The 20,115-nt window shown below is 48.7% G+C and overlaps 2 non-coding genes across 2 annotated transcripts; one reads left to right on the forward strand and one right to left on the reverse strand.

Annotated features, from left to right (window-relative positions):
* Nucleotides 1–5,645: 5,645 nt before the first annotated feature.
* On the forward strand, nt 5,646–5,721 carry TRNAV-GAC (transfer RNA valine (anticodon GAC)). Its single transcript has one exon. It is a non-coding gene; the product is annotated as a tRNA-Val (tRNA).
* Nucleotides 5,722–9,858: 4,137 nt separating this feature from the next.
* On the reverse strand, nt 9,859–9,934 carry TRNAG-GCC (transfer RNA glycine (anticodon GCC)). Its single transcript has one exon. It is a non-coding gene; the product is annotated as a tRNA-Gly (tRNA).
* Nucleotides 9,935–20,115: the final 10,181 nt, after the last annotated feature.

Consider the following 20,115-nt stretch of genomic DNA (forward strand, 5'->3'; position numbering starts at 1 on the left):
CCCGTCTGCGCCCGCTTTTAATTCGTGGGGAAGGGGGTGGAGTTAACTGGAATAGAGAGGAAATAGATTAGCTTTTCAGGAGTAGGAGGGACAATGACATTGCTTGTCTGTAGTACAGCTGGGTCCCACCATGCTCCTTGTTTATTAATCTGCGTGAGATCAGCCAAGTCTGAACCTCTCCTATCCGACCAGTTTATATAAAATAAAAATGGTGGAGAAAGAATCTCCCTGAGATGCCAGCATATGACTTCGTTGCCTAACACATAGAACAAGTGCAAACGGGGCTTTTTAAATAAACACTAAAACGTTATGCAACAGATTAAGACAGAAAGGTATCAGAGGACTGATGCTACAGAAGCTCAGAAAAGGCAGTGAAGGCCAGCATTTCTGGAGGGGCTTCCTGGAGTAAGTGGACCTTGTCCTGGGTCTTCAACAATAGGTAGAATTTGAATCTAATGGAGACGATCTAGCAGAGCATTTCAAGTAGGAGGAAATGAGGAAACAAAAACGAAGACAGAAATATGTATCAATAGTTGAAGGAGCAGGCGGCCAAGTAGAACCCAAGTTGAGAAAGGGTGTGGGGCTACCAAAGATGAAAGGTTGAGGACCTACACAGAGGGGGCTAAAATGTCAGCCTCACTTGTTCATTCCTTGCTCACTCATTCATTCCACAACTGCCTCTACTGTTAGAAAGCCTCATACTGTAAGCAGAGCCTACTATAGCCCAAATGAATACACAATATACAAAGAATTAGCACTGTGTCACATTCAAAAGAAACAAATACCGAAGATTTCTTGCAGGGATTATATTTCATAATATCCATTAAAATGCATTAGGCAGTGATGGAATGAAAAGCCTCTGCTGGGAGCCCAGGTCTCCCTTTTCTCTCAGACTTAAGTGACCTGTCAGCAAGCCTTCCATCCCCTGCCTGACCACCGGTCCTCTCCCGCCTCCTCTCTTGCTCCCCACCTCCCCCACCACCTGCAGCCACACTGGCCTTGCTGTTTCTGAACACACCAGACACACAACCACTTCAGGGACCTTGCGTGAGTTGTTCCCCCTGCTTGGAAGGCTTTCTCCCAGATATTTATCTGGTCTGCCCCACATCTCCAAGTTTATGCTTATATGTCACCTTCTCTCTGAAGCCTACCCTGACTGCATTTTAAATTTGTGGCCACCTTCCCTCAACTCCATCCAGCTCTCCAGATCCCCCTTAACTCCTGTATTTTTTTTCCATAACACTTGTTTTATTACATTTGTTATTGTCTGTCCCCAATCACTAACATATAGGCTCTGCCAGACAGAGAGCTTTACTATTACACATTTAGATAATGCAGTGGGCAAAGCCCAGCTTTCTGTCTGTGTAGGGGAAAACCCCGTTCTCCCCTAATATGTGCTTCTACTCTGTGAGTCTTCTTTACTACTCATACAAAACACTTCTCTCTGGCTCTTCTGGTCACCAAACGTGTGGAGGTTTTTTTCCCCAGACCAACAAGCAATTCTTGGGCAAAAGAAAGATGTCTAAGTCCAACTCAGTTCTGACACTGTCTGTCCATAGACAGCAGCAGATCCCACAAGTCCAGAGCTCAGTCCCACAAGATCTCCCACTGCACCTCCAGCCCACCCCCCACAGACACACACACACACACACACACACACACACACACTTCAGATGCCAGATGCAATCCCAGGTTATCACCTGTGCTTCTCTGACCAACCGACTCAAGGTCGGACATTTCAATGACGTCCTGCATGGGTTTGATTAATTTGCTGGAGTGACTCTCAGAACCCAGGGAAACATTTATAGTTTATTAAAGGATATGATGGACAGTTAGATGAAGAATAACATAGGGCCTCATAACAATATCCCCAAAGTATAACAGTGCCTGGAACCTAGCACAGGACAAAATGTATATTATTTGTTGAATATATAAATAAAAAACACCCCCAAAAGAAAAAGAAACCCTCTCTGACACACTTCTTGAAGCAGCAGCTTTTTGTCGAATCCTCAGTTGCAAACACCAGACACCTGTAGCCAACCTCCAGGCTGTCGAGGTACACAGCCTCAAGAGAGCCTTCTCACATGGTATGCCTTAGAATGTGAGCAGGTAGGAACGCCATTCACTGGGGAAGTATGAGGGGTTGCCCCTGGAGTGGGACAGAGACTCAGCACTGTCAAACCAAGTTAACTTGGAATTTGCTCCCCTTCCCTGTCTCATCCTTTCTCGGATAGAAATCAGATGGCCTTCTGCTTATCTATTCTCTCATCACTCATCAGTACAACCACCACCCGGAGGTGGCTGGCCAAACCCACGAAGGATGCTTCCTTCTTAGCGCAGAAGGGGACAGTCACAAATACATCCCCAAGAATTGGTTTTTCTCTACTGCTGTCACACTAAGTTAATTGCTTTATTCATCCTCGCTCTTACCCCATTTACCATAGTATGTACAATGGAACAGGAAACCTGAGGCCTCATCTGGCTGACTCCTGGGTGATTGTATTCTTCAGAAACAAAACACACAGGCTGAAATGACACCAGCTGGAACCACATTTAACAGGGAGCAAGTCCTGGAAGGGAACTTCTACTCTCATAGGTGCTCTGAGCTGACAGGCCTCCTCCACCACTATTTAAACTCCAGAAGAGTTTCCTGGAGGGGAAGAAAGTGAGGTGACCAAGAGAAGGGAAGCAGATGGTAAGAATCAGCATGCCAAGGGAAGGGCCGCAAATGCAGAATACCGGACGCTGGGGCTGGAAAAGAAAAGCCAGAGGAGTGATCGAAGTTCAAATCCAAGTTCAGCTGAGTCAAAGGAATGGGGAGATTTAAGACAGGTTGAGTGGCTGAAGTCCACGTGCTAATGGGTCTTACTCACATTAACCAGATAGTTAATTGTCTAAACTGCACACTCCTGAAAATGAGAAGGGATGAATATAATAATTTGCTAGGGAAATAGGCATGACACAGGACCGTTTGGGCAAATGGAGAGGATGGTCATAAATCATATGGAACACCACACTGGCCTTACCACAGACGCCAGTGACAAATGCAAAAATGGGCTGCAAGTGAGAGAGGGGAGTGGATGAATCAGTAAAAAAATAAAATACACTAGTAAATTCATTGATTATTGATTTATATGTAAGAATAGCTCTTTTGCTTTATCTGATTTAAAAACAAACTAGATGAGCTTTAATATACTTTAAAGCATCAAAATGTAAGATGGATTAATGGACAGATTAAGGGTGACGAAATGGAAAGACACGTAATAAAGCAAGTGTGAGAAAATATTAATGACAGAATCTTGGCAGTGGCTACTTGAATGCCCACTGTAAAATTCTTGCCAGTTTGCAATATGTTTGCAAAACTTTAATTATAAAAGACTAGGGAAAGAGTAAATCTATGATCTCAGACCACACGAACAAGGGATATGGGAGAAGGGAGTCCAGTAAAGAGTGTGATAATGCCCTTTCTGATTTGGCAACAGGACTAAGGTATTAAATAACTTCAGAATAATATGCTGTTGATTATATATTTTCTTAAAAATAAAGAAATACAACAGCCTGACCAGGAGGTGGCGCAGTGGATTGAGCGTAGGACTGGGATGCGGAGGACCCAGGTTCGAGACCCCGAGGTCGCCAGCTTGAGCACAGGCTCATCTGGTTTGAGCAAAAGGTCACCAGCAAGGTCGCTGGCTCGAGCAAGGGGTTACTCGGTCTGCTGAAGGCCCGCGGTCAAGGCACATATGAGAAAGCAATCAATGAACAACTAAGGTGTCGCAACGAAAAACTGATGATTGATGCTTCTCATCTCTCTCCGTTCCTGTCTGTCTGTCCCTATCTATCCCTCTTTCTGACTCTCTCTGTGTCTCTGGAAAGAAAGAAAGAAAGAAAGAAAGAAAGAAAGAAAGAAAGAAAGAAAGAAAGAAAGAAAGAAAGAAAGAAGGAAGGAAGGAAGGAAGGAAGGAAGGAAGGAAGGAAGGAAGGAAGGAAGGAAGGAAGGAAGGAAGGAAGGAAGGAAGGAAGGAAGGAGGGAAAGGGAAAGAGGGAGGGAGGGAGGGAGGGAGGAAGGGAAGGAGAAAGGAGAGGGGAGGGGAGGGGGGAAAGGGAGGGGAGGGGAGGGGAGGGGAGGGAGGGAGGGAAAGAGGGAGGGAAGGAAGGAAGGAAGGAAGGAAGGAAGGAAGGAAGGAAGGAAGGAAGGAAGGAAGGAGAAAGAAAGAAAGAAAGAAAGAAAGAAAGAAAGAAAGAAAGAAAGAAAGAAAGAAAGAAAGAAAAGAAAGAAAGAAAGAGTGGAAGAAAAAGAAAGAAATACAACAGGTATCGTCCAAACCATTGACTGGAATAAGGAAACTATCAGTTTGAGGCAGAGAAGGACGGAATAAATAAGTAAACATCTGCTTATGGAGAGAAAATTTGATAAAGAGAAGATTTGACTATTGGGATAAGATGGTCCAATAATCACTACGCTAACATAACACCCAAACACTCACCTATGCAAAAAGGATCCAAACTTGCAGAAGGATCAGGCTGTGTCCCAAATCCTCACGGGGGACTTGTACAGTCCACTCGGACTCAGGGCAAGGCAGACAACTTTGGTTGCTGTCTGATTCAGTTTTACAAGATTTTATTTTAATTGTGTAGCTCTTCTTGGGTCTTACCTTTATGTAAGGTGACCAGTGATCCAACTCTCCTCCCTTAACAGGCCCTTGCTTTGAACCCAACCCCCCACCCTCCACAGTCAGCCCTGAAATCAAAGCCCCGCCCCCAAAGCGGCTGACAATTTCTTCAGCTGCTTGCTTCTTTGTGGATTCTCCGGTCTTGACTTTCTGACAAACTCATCCATTTCTTATTGAAGTTGTGGTTTTGTTTTTACATTTTCGCAAGTACTTCTGGTGTTCGTGGGAGTAGTTCAGGGTGTCTTGCCGGGCAAATTGCCTGAAGTGAAACCCTGTGAACCTCGGAGAGGAAACACGAAGGGGGAAGGCATTCTCTGAGCCCTGCCATAAACAGCCTGCAGCTCACAGGTGCGCAGACCACAGCCTGCAGATCCCCGGGCGCTCCAAAGGGAGCCAACTGGCAGCATCCAGAGGACTGGACGCGTTTGCCAACATGTAGAAGATGCCTCTGGGTCGCCCCAGAAATGTTTGTAGGGGGTTTTCAAACAACAGAAGATTTTCTGTCACCAACTGGGAGCAACACCAGTGAAATCAGTGTTTCATGTTTCAGTGAATGAGTACCATTTATGTCAACAATCTGGGGATGCCAAGGGAGTCTCAAATAACACCAATAGCCCAAAACTTCAAAAGGCAACTGCAAAACCAAAATACTTTAGTTCTTTGTGGACAGGGACAATGGGATTTTAATCTCTACAAACCCAGCTTGAAGGTGGGCCCTGAACACTACTTTTTATTGACTGCATGAATTATTCATGGTTGTGTTGATGCTGTTACAGATCAACACTTTTGACTTTAAAAAGGGAGGTTGTGACTTTTAAAAGTCAGGTATTTCCTCCAGCAAAACAGTATAGGCTTAAGGAAATTTTCTCTCCATAAGCAGATCCCTCATGAGCTCCAATTTTTTTTTCAACTGTCATAATGAAATTATGGCCTAGTTCTTCATTTTATCCTTGAGTAAAAAATGACAGTGAAGGGGCCCTGGCTGGTTGGCTCAGTGGTAGAGCATCGGCCTGACGTGCAGGAGTCCCGGGTTCGATTCCCGGCCAGGGCACACAGGAGAAACACCCATCTGCTTCTCCACCCCTCCTCTCTGTCTCTCTTCCCCTCCCGCAGTCAAGGCTCCATTGGAGCAAAGTTGGCCCGGGCACTGAGGATGGCTCCTTGGCCTCTGCCTCGGGCGCTAGAATGGCTCTGGTTGCAACAGAGCGATGCCCCAGATGGGCAGAGCATCGCCCCCTGGTGGGCATGCTGGGTGGATCCCGGCCGGGCGCATGCGGGAGTCTGTCTGACTGCCTCCCCGTTTCCAACTTCAGAAAAATACAAAAAAAAAAAAAAATGACAATGGAGGCCCTGGCTGACTGGCTCAGTGGTAGAATATTGGCCCAGCATGTGGAAGTACCGGGTTCAATTTATGGCCAGGGCACACAGGAGAATTGCCCATTGGCTTCTCCACCCTTCCTCCTTTCCTTTCTTTCTATCTCTCTCTTTCCTTCCCGCAGCCAAGGCTCCATTGGAGCAAAGTTGGCACCCAGCACTGAAGACAACTCCATGGCCTCTGCCTCAGGTTCTAGAGTGGCTCTGGTTGCAACAGTGCAACACCCCAGATGGGCAGAGCATCACCCCCTAGTGGGCATGCCGGGTGGATCCTGGTCAGGCACATGCGGGAGTCTGTCTCTCTGCCTTCCGGCTTCTCACTTCAGAAAAAAAAAAAAAAATGACAGTGGAAACATTAACCAAGAGAACCAGGATTCAATGAAGCTGATGAGGAATTAATAACGTGTTTTGATAGGGCAAAGTACTAATTGAAAATGTAGAGGCTATCAAAACGTTAGGATCAGACACTCTCTGGAAAAGCTAAATTAAACACCAAGGATTATGATTAAACACTATTTGAGGTGGAATTATTAAATGTCTCTCAATTTTAGCCCCTTGGTGAAATGTTACACAGTAAACTGTTCCCTGTTGAGGTCTTTAAGCATTTTGGTTTCTCTTTAGATAAAAACGTATACCCAATATTAAACTCTTAAACATGTTTAAATTGAAATCATTATTTAAATACCGTTTTAATCTGACACAGACAGGGATTCAGGATTAAAAAGGAGGCTTGGCAACTAGATTAAATCCTGAGGGAATTAACTAAAGTAAAATTAAAGGGATTTAGGGAGAGACAAAAATCTTCCCCAAACATAAGTAACTGAGTGATAAAATAGCACATTAAAGGGAAATGCTAGAAATTGCTCTAGAATTTAAACTGAAGAGAAAACTCAAAGTTTTGCAATAAGTACACACTTATAGAATGTTATTTCTTCTTCCTCCATTGATCTTGACTTGTGCAATCTTCCAGGTCCTTCTGTTTCTGGCGTAGACTCTTGGAGAGGCAAGAAGGGATACCTGGTTTTGTGCTCTGTTACTGACTCTTTCCACTGCCTTGCACAAATAATTTAATCTGTCTGTGCCTTGGCTTCCTAATCTAAGTATGGGGCATGAGGGACCTACAGTAAGGCATAATTCTGGCCAAGATTCTTTTGTCCAAGCCCTCTTCTTGGCTAGGTCTCAATCTTGGCCTATTAGAAACTAGAGATTCTCAGTGTAAGGTATTTTTCCCCGCCGAGAAAGAAGGAATGGGCCAGAGCTGCAAAGTGTGGAATAATAAACGGCTTTATTGAGTACAGAGCACACATCCCGCCCGGCAAGGTTCCCTGGCCCCGAGGAAAGAAAGATGGAGGCTAGGGAAGTTGCACGGATTAAACCGCGTGGGAGATATTTAAAGGGTCCCTCTAGGGAAGTGGAGCTACTATGACGTGGTAAAATTTCACTGGCTGGCAGATGATCGCTTCTTTCCAAATGGTTCCTGGGAAGCTTCCTTTGGCGGGCTTGATTGTGAGCGGTCCTAGCCAAAGTGGGCAGGTCTGAGTTCCCCACGTGACCATCCCTCTATCCACCGACCTTACACTCAGCACAAATGATTTTGTCTTCTCCCTATGTCCTACATCAAAAGACTTAAATTCTGATATAGTTTCTAACAGCCCTAGCCAATTAGGATGGCCCTAACACACACCCTAAAAGTGCTTGCCTGAGAAAGTTCAAGGCTCCCCAAAGAATCTACTGTCAGTTCTACCCAACACCTGACATAGGCCCCTGGAGCTCCTCCTTAGAGCTTTCACCGACATGAGCTCACACTGGGACTCCCTCTTCTGTCCTTTGAGGTATGTGCAGCTCTCTGACAACTCAGGAGTGTCTTTCTTGAGGACCTGAAAGCCATTGCTTTCAAATGACATCCTCAGGCAGGACAGGGCCTGTGTCTAGGTCTCTGTGGGGGGTGGAAACCTAACTGGGGTACTTGCCAGCTACCTGACACTGTGCCCTGCTCTGTGCTGACCTTGACCAGACCAGTGCCTGTGACTGTCACTTCCTGACTCTGCTTGAGCCCCCTGCCCATCCCACTGCCTGTTCTGCTATATTCCCTTTAAAATACCATTTCCTTTTAAAAATTGCCTCTGTCCAATCAAAGTTTACTTCAGCTCAGGCTGAACCCCCTTCCTTCTCGAAGTAGTTATATTACTGCTTTAAAGTTTTCCTTACCACTTTAACAGTCCGCTTTTATCTCTGACAGTGGACTACAACTACCATGTTGTGAGGAAGCCCAGGCCACATGGAGAGGTCCCCCGCTAGCCAATGGTCCCAGCTAGGGTCTCGGGGACATGAGTAGCAGCCGTCATGCAAGAGAAGATGATTCCAAACCTGAGCCCTCAAATCTTTCAGTTGAGGCGCTATGTTTTGAGGAATCAGCGTGAGCCACCCCTGCTGTGCCGTGTGCAGGCTCCCCTCCCACGGAATCTCTGAGCATAAGAAATGGATGTTTGCCTGACCAGGTGGTGGCACAGTGGATAGAGCGTCGGACTGGGATGCCGAGGACCCAGGTTCAAGACCCCGAGGTTGCCAGCTTGAGCGCAGGCTCATCTGGTTTGAGCCAAAGCTCACCAGCTGGGACCCAAGGTTGCTGGCTCGAGCAAGGGGTTACTCGGTCTGCTGAAGGTCCGTGGTCAAGGCACATATGAGAAAGCAATCAATGAACAACTAAGGTGTTGCAATGCGCAACGAAAAACTAATGATTGATGCTTCTCATCTCTCCATTCCTGTCTGTCTGTCCCTGTCTATCCCTCTCTCTGACTCTGTCTCTGTAAAAAAAAAAAAAAAAAAAAAAGAAAAAAAAGAAATGGATGTTTAAACACAGCATTATGGAGAACAGGACAGCACATCCTGGAGGGAAGGGGGGAAGGCATTGGGGGAAGGGGCATAAGGGGGGGCCAAAGGGGAATAAGAAGGTGGGGGGAGATATATTCGGTGGGACATTTGAATCTATGTAAACACAAATTAAAATCATAAATAAAAAAAATAAAAAAAATTACTCATGTAAAATTGGAAAAAATTTAATTTTTTTCTTTGGAACTAGTGATCTATTGTTTCTGTGGAAATTGGAGCTATGGTCTTTAAATTCTCTGTAATGTTGATACGCAAAAGCTTAGTATTACCTATTTAAATGCCACAGATACAGTAAAATTTAATGTGAAGGCTAATTTTAATAGTTTGATTTTTATATGTATGTATGTATTTGTATTGCCTTAAATTCATATTTTGAGAGAACAAGCTAATTTCATGATTAATAGAAGCATGAAAAAGAAAAAAAGAAATGGATGTTTTATGCCAGTGGTCCCCAAACCCCGGGCCGTGGACTGGTACCGGTCCATGGGCCATTTGGTACTGGTCTGCAGAGAAAGAATAAATAACTTACATAATTTCCATTTTATTTATATTTAAGTCTGAACAATGTTTTATTTTTAAAAAATGACCAGATTCCCTCTGTTACATCCAAGACTCATTCTTTTTTTTTTTTTTTTTTTTTTGTATTTTTCTGAAGCTGGAAACGGGGAGAGACAGTCAGACAGACTCCCGCATGCGCCCGACCGGGATCCACCCGGCATGCCCACCAGGGGCGATGCTCTGCCCCTCCGGGGCGTTGCTCTGCCGCGACCAGAGCCACTCTAGCGCCTGGGGCAGAGGCCAAGGAGCCATCCCCAGCGCCCGGGCCATCTCTGCTCCAATGGAGCCTTAGCTGCAGGAGGGGAAGAGAGAGACAGAGAGGAAGGAGGGGGTGGGGGTGGAGAAGCAAATGGGCGCTTCTCCTATGTGCCCTGGCCGGGAATCGAACCCGGGTCCCCCGCACGGCAGGCCGACGCTCTACCGCTGAGCCAACCGGCCAGGGCCCAAGACGCACTCTTGACGCTTGTCTCAGTCACGTGATACGTTGCCTCTAAAATTAAACCCATAAACTAGCAAAATGAGTGAAAAACAAAATTCCATCAAAAGTTTTTTTGCGAAGTGGAAAAGGGCCAGTGAGGAGACAGAAGAAGAACCTATGACCTCGAAGAAAAAGGTTTCATTTAACAGACAATACCAGGAGTCCTACTTAAAGCATGGATTTATCGCAACTAGTGATTCTCGCGCACCAAGGTCATTCTGCACAATATGTGGCGACCGGCTAAGTAATGAGGTAATGAAGCCTTCAAAACTGCTTCGCCACTTGGAGACCAAGCACCCTACTTTAAAAAACAAGCCTTCTGAGTATTTCGAAAGAAAAAAACATGAACAAGAAGGACAGAAACAATTACTGGTTGCCACTACATCAATAAATGCGAGTGCACTGAGAGCATCATATTTGGTGGCTAATCGTATTGCTAAGGCTAAGAAGCCATTCACCATTGGTGAAGAATTGATCCTTCCAGCCATTAAAGACATTTGTTGTGACCTTCTAGGAGAGGCTGCGGTTAAAAAGATAGCACAGATGCCTCTTTCGGCTACCACCGTCACACGGAGCGTTGAGGAAATAGCAGAGGACATTGAATCACAGTTGTTGGAAAGGATTAATAAATCACCGTGGTACTCTCTCCAGGTTGACAAATCTACAGATATTGACAACAAGGCAATGCTACTTGTTTACATCCGTTACCTTTATCAAGAGGATGTACAGGAGGATATGTTATGTGCACTATCGTTGCCAACCAAAACCACAGCCGCAGAACTATTTAAATCGCTGGATGACTATACATCAGAAAACTGAAATGGTCTTTTTGTGTCGGCATATGCACAGATGGAGCTGCTGCCAAGACCGGAAGGATGTCTGGTTTAACTACTCAGATTAAGGAGGTTGCACCTGAATATGAGTCTACACATTGTGTCACTCATAGGGAAATGCTGGCTAGCCAAAATATACCACCAGAACTTAACAGCGTATTGAATGATGTCGTTAAAGTTATTAACCACATCAAAGCACACGCCCTTCACTCGTACCTGTTCAAGCAGCTTTGTGAGGAAATGAATGCAGATCGCAGACACCTTGTCTTATACACAGAAATAAGATGGTTATCCCGAGGGAGGTCCCTGGACAGAGTGTTTGAATTACGAGAGCTACTGCGGAGTTTTCTCTCAGAAAAAAAGTCACCGCTAGCAGCACATTTCAGTGATGAGGAATGGGTCGCAAAACTCTCTTACTTGTGCAATATATTTAACCTCCTCAATGAACTCAATTGGTCACTTCAGGGGAAAATGACAACAGTCTTCAAGTTGGCAGATAAAGTAGCTGCATTTAAAGCCAAACTGGATTTGTGAGGATGACGCGTGAACAGGGATATATTCGACATGTTTCAAACATTCGCGGGAATTTTGGAAGAGACTGAGCCCAAACCTTCATTGTCCCAGCTGGTGCACGATCACCCGTATTTGCTTTTAAAAGAGTTTGAATGCTACTTCCCAACCACAAAAGACCCATGAATTGCCAAGGAATGGATCTGCGATCCATTTGTCAACAAACCAGGTGAATCCAGCGTGTCTAAGCAAGAAGAGGATCAACTACTGGAGATGGCAAATGACGGCGGCCTTAAAAATATGTTCGAGACTACAACTCTGCCGGTGTTCTGGATTAAAGTCATGGCAGAATACCCTGAGATCGCCACAAAAGCACTAAAAACCCTGTTGCCATTTCCGACATCCTATTTGTGTGAAGCGGGATTTTCTGCAGTGACAGCAACCAAAACAAAATTACGGAATAGACTGGACATAAGCAACACACTTCGGGTGTCACTGTCTCCCATTACCCCTTGATGGGACCGTCTCATTGCAGAGAAACAAGCTCAGGGCTCCCACTGATTTAGCGTTATGGTTGTTGAGAGATAGGCTACTATCTCTCATTCTATATAAACATTATAATAAATAACCCTTAACTTACAATATTCATAACAATGGTGAGTTGTATTTTTCATGCACTTTATATTTGTTTTTGCGTTGTATCTTATTTTTAAGGCATGTTTAAACGTTACCATAGCATCTGGAAAGTGGAGGCAGAGAGGATGTTACTCATGTTATGTTGTTGGTGCAATGTTAAGAGGACGCTTCTAATAAAGTTGCATACGAGTACACAGTGGATTCATGTTTATTTTTATTGTCGTAGGTTCATGATTGGTAGCAAGCCTGAACCTATCTATTATCTTATTGATGTCAGACATAAAATGTTGTCAGAATAACGAATTTAAATACAGCCTGAATAATGAAGATATGCTCATTCCTCCTTTAACTTAGCCCAATAAATATCGTAAGTTCTACAATTATATTTAAAAATACCACAGTTTTTACGCCAGTCGCATAATTTTATTTTGTGCATTTATCCATCCCACCCTAAAGGCCGGTCCGTGAAAATATTTTCTGACATTAAACTGGTCCGTGGCCCAAAAAAGGTCAGGGACCATTGTTTTATGCCACTCCATTCTGGGGTGCTTTGCTATGTAGCCATCGTGACTGGGACATCACAACTCAGAGCTACACTGGAAGCAGCTTTCATGTTTCCCGGTCTCATCATTGTAACATCACAGGCACCTACGCCCAGGCGGTATGAATTTCCATGTTCAGAATGACTTTCTCCAGGTATTTTAAAGACTTCTTGACCATCCTTTCTATCTCCTCTCCCCCTTTTTAAAACAGAGCATGTCATCTTGTTTCTGTCTATTTTATTAATAAATAAAAATCACAGGCTTCATTAACAAGAAAGGCTGTGATCTGTTTGAACAGACAGGAAGGAGGCACAGTGAAGCAAGGGCACTGGGCCGGAGGGGGGGGAGGCACAGTGAAGCAAGGGCACTGGGCCGGAGGGGGGGGAGGCACAGTGAAGCAAGGGCACTGGGCCGGGTGGGGCACAGTGAAGCAAGGGCACTGGGCCGGGGGGGGGAGGCGCAGTGATGCAAGGGCACTGGGCCGGGGGGGAGGCGCAGTGATGCAAGGGCACTGGGCCGGGGGGGAGGCACAGTGATGCAAGGGCACTGAGCTGGGGGGGAGGCGCAGTGATGCAAGGGCACTGGGCCGGTGGGGGAAGCACAGTGAAGCAAGGGCACTGGGCCGGGGGGGAGGCACAGTGAAGCAAGGGCACTGGGCCGGGGGGGAGGCACAGTGAAGCAAGGGCACTGGGCCGGGAGGGGGGGGGAGGCACAGTGAAGCAAGGGCACTGGGCCGGGAGGGGGGGGGGAGGCACAGTGAAGCAAGGGCACTGGGCCGGGAGGGGGGGGAGGCGCAGTGATGCAAGGGCACTGGGCCGGGAGGGGGGGGGAGGCGCAGTGAAGCAAGGGCACTGGGCCGGGAGGGGGGGGAGGCACAGTGAAGCAAGGGCACTGGGCCGGGGGGGAGGCACAGTGAAGCAAGGGCACTGGGCCGGGAGGGGGGGGGAGGCGCAGTGATGCAAGGGCACTGGGCCGGGGGGGAGGCACAGTGAAGCAAGGGCACTGGGCCGGGAGGGGGGGCACAGTGAAGCAAGGGCACTGGGCCGGGGGGGCACAGTGAAGCAAGGGCACTGGGCCGGGGGGCGGGAGGCACAGTGAAGCAAGGGCACTGGGCCGGGGGGGAAGCACAGTGAAGCAAGGGCACTGGGCTGGAGGGGGGGCACAGTGAAGCAAGGGCACTGGGCCGGAGGGGGGGCACAGTGAAGCAAGGGCACTGGGCCGGGGGGGAGGCACAGTGAAGCAAGGGCACTGGGCCGGGGGGGCACAGTGATGCAAGGGCACTGGGCCGGGGGGGGAGGCACAGTGAAGCAAGGGCACTGGGCTGGGGGGGCACAGTGATGCAAGGGCACTGGGCCGGGGGGGAGGCACAGTGAAGCAAGGGCACTGGGCCGGAGGTGGGGGGAGGCACAGTGAAGCAAGGGCACTGGGCCGGGGGGGGAGGCACAGTGAAGCAAGGGCACTGGGCCGGAGGGGGGGCACAGTGAAGCAAGGGCACTGGGCCGGAGGGGGGGCACAGTGAAGCAAGGGCACTGGGCCGGAGGGGGGGCACAGTGAAGCAAGGGCACTGGGCCGGGGGGGCACAGTGATGCAAGGGCACTGGGCCGGGGGGGAGGCACAGTGAAGCAAGGGCACTGGGCCGGGGGGGCACAGTGATGCAAGGGCACTGGGCCGGGGGGGAGGCACAGTGAAGCAAAGGCACTGGGCCGGGGGGGCACAGTGATGCAAGGGCACTAGGCCGGGGGGGAGGCACAGTGAAGCAAGGGCACTGGGCCGGAGGGGGGGGGAGGCACAGTGAAGCAAGGGCACTGGGCCGGGGGGGAAGCACAGTGAAGCAAGGGCACTGGGCCGGAGGGGGGGCACAGTGAAGCAAGGGCACTGGGCCGGAGGGGGGGCACAGTGAAGCAAGGGCACTGGGCCGGAGGGGGGGCACAGTGAAGCAAGGGCACTGGGCCGGAGGGGGGGCACAGTAAAGCAAGGGCACTGGGCCGGAGGGGGGGCACAGTGAAGCAAGGGCACTGGGCCGGAGGGGGGGGCACAGTGAAGCAAGGGCACTGGGCCGGAGGGGCACAGTGATGCAAGGGCACTGGGCCGGGGGGGAGGCACAGTGAAGCAAGGGCACTGGGCCGGGGGGGAGGCACAGTGAAGCAAGGGCACTGGGCCGGGGGGGCACAGTGAAGCAAGGGCACTGGGCCGGGAGGGGGGGGGAGGCACAGTGAAGCAAGGGCACTGGGCGGGAGGGGGGGGAGGCACAGTGAAGCAAGGGCATTGGGCCGGGGGGGCGGGGGGGAGGCACAGTGATGCAAGGGCACTGGGCGGGGGGGGGCACAGTGATGCAAGGGCACTGGGCCGGGAGGGGGGGCACAGTGAAGCAAGGGCACTGGGCCGGGTGGGGGGGAGGCACAGTGAAGCAAGGGCACTGGGCGGGGGGGGCACAGTGAAGCAAGGGCACTGGGCCGGGGGGGAGGCAAAGTGAAGCAAGGGCACTGGGTGGGGGGGGGCACAGTGAAGCAAGGGCACTGGGCGGGGGGGGGGCACAGTGAAGCAAGGGCACTGGGCCGGGTGGGAGGCACAGTGAAGCAAGGGCACTGGGCCGGGAGGGGGGGCACAGTGAAGCAAGGGCACTGGGCCGGGACGGGGGGGGGGCACAGTGAAGCAAGGGCACTGGGCCGGGAGGGGGGGGAGGCACAGTGAAGCAAGGGCACTGGGCCAGGGGGCGGGGGGGGAGGCACAGTGAAGCAAGGGCACTGGGCCGGGGGGGGGGGCTGAGAAAGCAAGCCTGGCCCTCTGTGCTGATGCATGACTCTCTTCTGCAGGTAACGGAACTCAGGGGCCCTGGCAGACCTGGGGCAGCTGGATTCAGGACATTCGTCTGGCACACAGTCTGTTCTTAAACTCCCACCACCTCTAGGCCACACGCTACTGTTCAGACTCCAGAAGCAACACCATTTCCCCAAGAGCCACCAGCATCCATCACAGGGGCTGATGAGCATTCAAGATGGTGGGCTTGGGACAGAAAGTGACATTCGTGCCCACTGGCCAGTCAGCATCCAACCATAAATCATGTCCCCACCTAGCTTGCTTATTAATGAGACCAACACAGTTAGTGAGATCTCGCCTTCTGTTTCACAGCCCCTCGGAAACTCACCGGGTTGTCCTTTGTCTCACTCTCCCCATATATCTGGCTTGATGGACTTTATGGCCACTTCTTCAGGGGGTAAAGAATTATAGATCTCTGGATTTATGCCTGTTTGCAGGGCCCCCTCTGGTCCAAGCTCCGTAAGGTGAATGCCGGGGCAGTGAAAATGATGTTGCATTCTAATAGTTGTGGACCAGTTTCTGACAGCTTATTTTGACAAAAGCATAAAACCCAATGAGTGTTGCTCAGCAGAGAAGCTGGAGGAAATTCAGAGGAGAGCAACAGAGGATGTGTAAATGTGAGCTATCTCCAAACTGCTCTTGGAATCAGGTAAATTGTGAAAAATGGGGCAAGTAAGCTGAGCCAACAGATTTAATAATAGCTGGTCTGGAAGGAACATGACTTATCTCAGAGGCTGCTGTACGGACCTCCTTTTCCTTGGAATGGAGGGATTCTCCCCTGCTACCTGAACAAACGCTGAGTCCATTAGGGAAGAGGGGGCTGTGGGAGCCAGGTCAAGACGGCCACCAAAGGATCCCTGTCTACTGGTACTCGTACCTTTGTGCATTTCCACACTGAACAGGCATCTGTGACCAATAATATATTACAGAAGTGACAGTAGGTGACTTTGATGGCGAGGTCATAAAGGATATCATTCATTCTGCTTCATTCTCAACGTCACTTGTTTTGCTGGCAAGGGCGTGGGATGGGGTCGCCAGCAGCCGTATCTTGAGAACATGCAGGCAGCTCAGAAAAAGGTCCGTGTGGAGAACCACATAGAAAACCGAAGCCTCCTGCTAACTGCTGCACCGTCACAAGAGCAAGCCACCTTTACGGGCTGAGCCTCCCTCACCAGCCTGCAGATGCCTGCCGTTCCAGCCAGGAGCTTGACAAAGAGGACATATGTCTACTTCTCTCTCATGTAAGAAACCTCAAGTCACAGGTCTGACTAATGTGGTGCTCCTTGGTATCAGGGGTTCAGGCTGCTTTCCTTTCATTGTTCTGCTATCCGCAGTCTGTGGCTCTCTGCTCATGGTACAACACGGCTGCTGGAACCCCAGCCATCACACCCCCACTCCAGTCAACAGGAAGGAGGAAAAGCAACAAGGATGTACCATCTTCCCTAAGAACACTTCTGCTTATATGCCACTGGCCAGAACACAGGCATGTGTCCACATTGAGCTATCAGGGGAGGCTGGGATGTGAAATCTTTATTCTGGGCAGCCATATGTCCAGCTAAAAGTCAGAAATTTAAGGAAAAAGAGAAGTAATTATGGGGCAAACCAGCAGTTTGGGGACTGGCATTAGTACGGATTTGCTGCAAGGTGCTAGCTGAGCTGAATATGAATAAGGAGTCTGTCAAGAAGATAGGTGTGGTACATTACAGATGCCTGAAAACTCTACCCTTCATTGAATCAAGAAGTAGAGTCTGTTTACCTTCCTCGTGAATCCGGGCTGATCATATGACTTGTGTTGACCGACAGAATTTGGCAAAAGTGACACTGTGTTACTTCCAGGGTTGGCTTAAGAGATATGTGCTTCTGCTTTCTATTTTTGGAACACAACCTCTTGGAATCCAGCAAGCATGTAGGACGTCTGTCTTCCCTGGAAATAATGCTGCTCTGAGAAGGTCCCACAGGCCATGAGGAGGGAGTGAGCACCTGTGTGGGAGCTCTGTGGCATCACACAGCAGACTCAAGTCTCAGACCTTCCAGTCCGGCCCAGACACCAGCTGAGTGCAGCCAAGTGAATGGCCCCAGGTAATGAATGCTGAATGGAGCAGAAGAACCAGACAGCTAAACCCTGCCCAAGATCCTGACTCATGGAATCATGAGCACATAAATAGGTTGTTGTATTAAGACACTAAGTTTTGGGGTAGTTATTACGCAGCAATTGATAAGTGAAACTAAAAAGGGGGGGGATGTTTTAGGGAGAGGGAACAGCATGAGAAAATAAACCATGGTAAGAGGCAATCTGATGTATGCAAGTAATTCTACATATTTGGAGATGCTATAGGGTAAAATGACCCCATGGTATAAAACAGAAGTAGGAAGGAGGCTGGACACGCAGGGTCTGGTTGGTGTCATCCTAAAACAGGTGGAATCAGGAACCTCACCAACGGAGAGCTGTAGCAAGGAAGAGAGGGTTGACTGACGGAAAGTTCGCCACGTCTCGTCCACTCCTCGCTGGCTCAAGAGCCAGAGCAAGCCCTCTCTTCTACTAACATGCAGAGCTGAGGACAAACTTCCTGGGCAGCATTTGAGGGGAAGAAATTGTGGTTACTTGTGTGGAATGATGGGTGGGATTGTATCAGGTATTGTGAAGAAAGACTCGGGGGTTAATGTAATGGAGATACTGTATTTTCTAATCAACTAATTTTATAACAAAATGACTTCTCTTTCTCTTGCTGATTCCTTCTTTCTGGTGGCTGGATCTTTAGAAACTGAGGCAGCTTGCATTTTCCGATCCCAGAAGAGAACTGGAGCCTGGGGCAAGGGATTGAGTATCAATGAAAGGACAAAGTCAACACCCTGGTTGGACTGACGTTCCCTCGGCTGGGTTCAGGGTTACGCTCTCCACTGTATATGACAAATTTCATCTGCATTTTTGGTTTTGAGTAAATGACCGAATATGAAAGGATTGTTTTGTCGGTGCCTTTATGACCCAGGCCACATGTCTCCCTTCTTTGTAGGTTGCTTATCAATCTATTCCAGAACATTGGAAGACATTTTTCTGAATAATTCATTATACAAAACCCATACAGATGAATGTCTCATTTCCTTTCTTTTATGTACCTCTTAGGAATGTGTTGCACTGCAAGCAAGAGATAATTAACAGTTGCCCAACTACCTAAGGCATTCTCAAACACAAGAGGTCTAGAGGTAGACAGACCTGGGCCGGTACCTTAGTCCACCATCATCTTCAAGGATGCAATCTCCTATTTTTTGCCTCAATAGCCTTGGTGTGAAGCTGTCATGGTTGGAACTCATTGCTGCCTTTCCAGGCATCATGGCCATGTTCCAAGAGGAAGAGTACGTGTCATTCAGGTCTCTCTCTTTTAAAGATTCCCTACCTGGGACTTACCATTACATCTTTCTAGGGCTAGGCAAAACTGGTTCTCACAGCTTTATCTCTCTCTCTACAAGGGAGTCTGGAAAAGTGATCATTCTTTCCCCTCCACAGACGATGTATTAGAGAAAGGCAAGGGGAAAGGGAACTCTGTGTGGCTTTTGGATGGTCAGTCCACAGAGTCCTTCACAGGGCCTATCCTCTCTCCTTGTCCTCAGTATCTGAAGGCCGTGTTTCTGAGGCCTTACTTAGTAGCAGCAAAACCACATGTTCTGCAGTGAGCTACTGCCTAGCTTACTTGCAAATACAGGGTGCATTTTTCTGGGTGCATGGATAACAAAAGAAAACTTTCAACATAACATAATTAGTGGTGTCCAAAAGTTCCAGTTGCATAAAATGTGGGGTTATTGTGAGGTTATAAAAATACGTTGTGGGAGGGGAAAGTCTCAACTGGGAGTTTAAAGATGGGTGCAAGCCCTGGCCGGTTGGCTCAGCGGTAGAGCGTCGGCCTAGCGTGCGGAGGACCCGGGTTCGATTCCCGGCCAGGGCACATAGGAGAAGCGCCCATTTGCTTCTCCACCCCTCCGCCGCACTTTCCTCTCTGTCTCTCTCTTCCCCTCCCGCAGCCAAGGCTCCATTGGAGCAAAGATGGCCCGGGCGCTGGGCATGGCTCTGTGGCCTCTGCTTCAGGCGCTAGAGTGGCTCTGGTCGCAATATGGCGACGCCCAGGGTGGGCAGAGCATCCCCCCCTGGGGGGCAGAGCGCCGCCCCTGGTGGGCGTGCCGGGTGGATCCCGGTCGGGCGCATGCGGGAGTCTGTCTGACTGTCTCTCCCCGTTTCCAGCTTCAGAAAAATGAAAAAAAAAAAAATAAAAAAAAAAAAAAAAAAAAAATAAAGATGGGTGCAAACTTTACCTGGCTCAGCTGTAGATGTGCGCCACCTAGTGGTAGTTGTCTTCTCACCTACCTATGTAGCTGGGTTTCTGGGACCATGCAGGGGATTCCAGAATTGTCTCCAGATTAGTAGGTACCCATTTCATCACATAAATTGCTGGGCTGCATTAGTGTCTGTGTAAAGGCAAACAGAAAGTAAGAGTCAGGGTGTAGAGGAATGGTAAAGAAGGCATTCTTGAGGTCTAGGACCGTGAAGTGAGTGGTGTTTGAGGGAATGTGTGACAGTAACCCGTAGAGATTAGGAATTACTGGATGGAGGGGAATTACTGCCTCATTGATTAGATGTAAGGCTTGTACAAGGTGATAAGCCCCTGAAGGTTTTTGAACAGGAAGGATGGGGGTATTGCAGGGAAAGTCGGTGGGGATGAGTAAACCCGGTTTAAGAGGTGGGTAATTATTGGTTTAAGTCCTTAGAAACAGATACAGTTGCACATTAAACAAAGATTTCACATACAGATTATGAATTA

This window comes from Saccopteryx leptura, chromosome 5 (assembly GCF_036850995.1).
Source record: "Saccopteryx leptura isolate mSacLep1 chromosome 5, mSacLep1_pri_phased_curated, whole genome shotgun sequence".
NCBI classification, from domain to species: domain Eukaryota; kingdom Metazoa; phylum Chordata; class Mammalia; order Chiroptera; family Emballonuridae; genus Saccopteryx; species Saccopteryx leptura.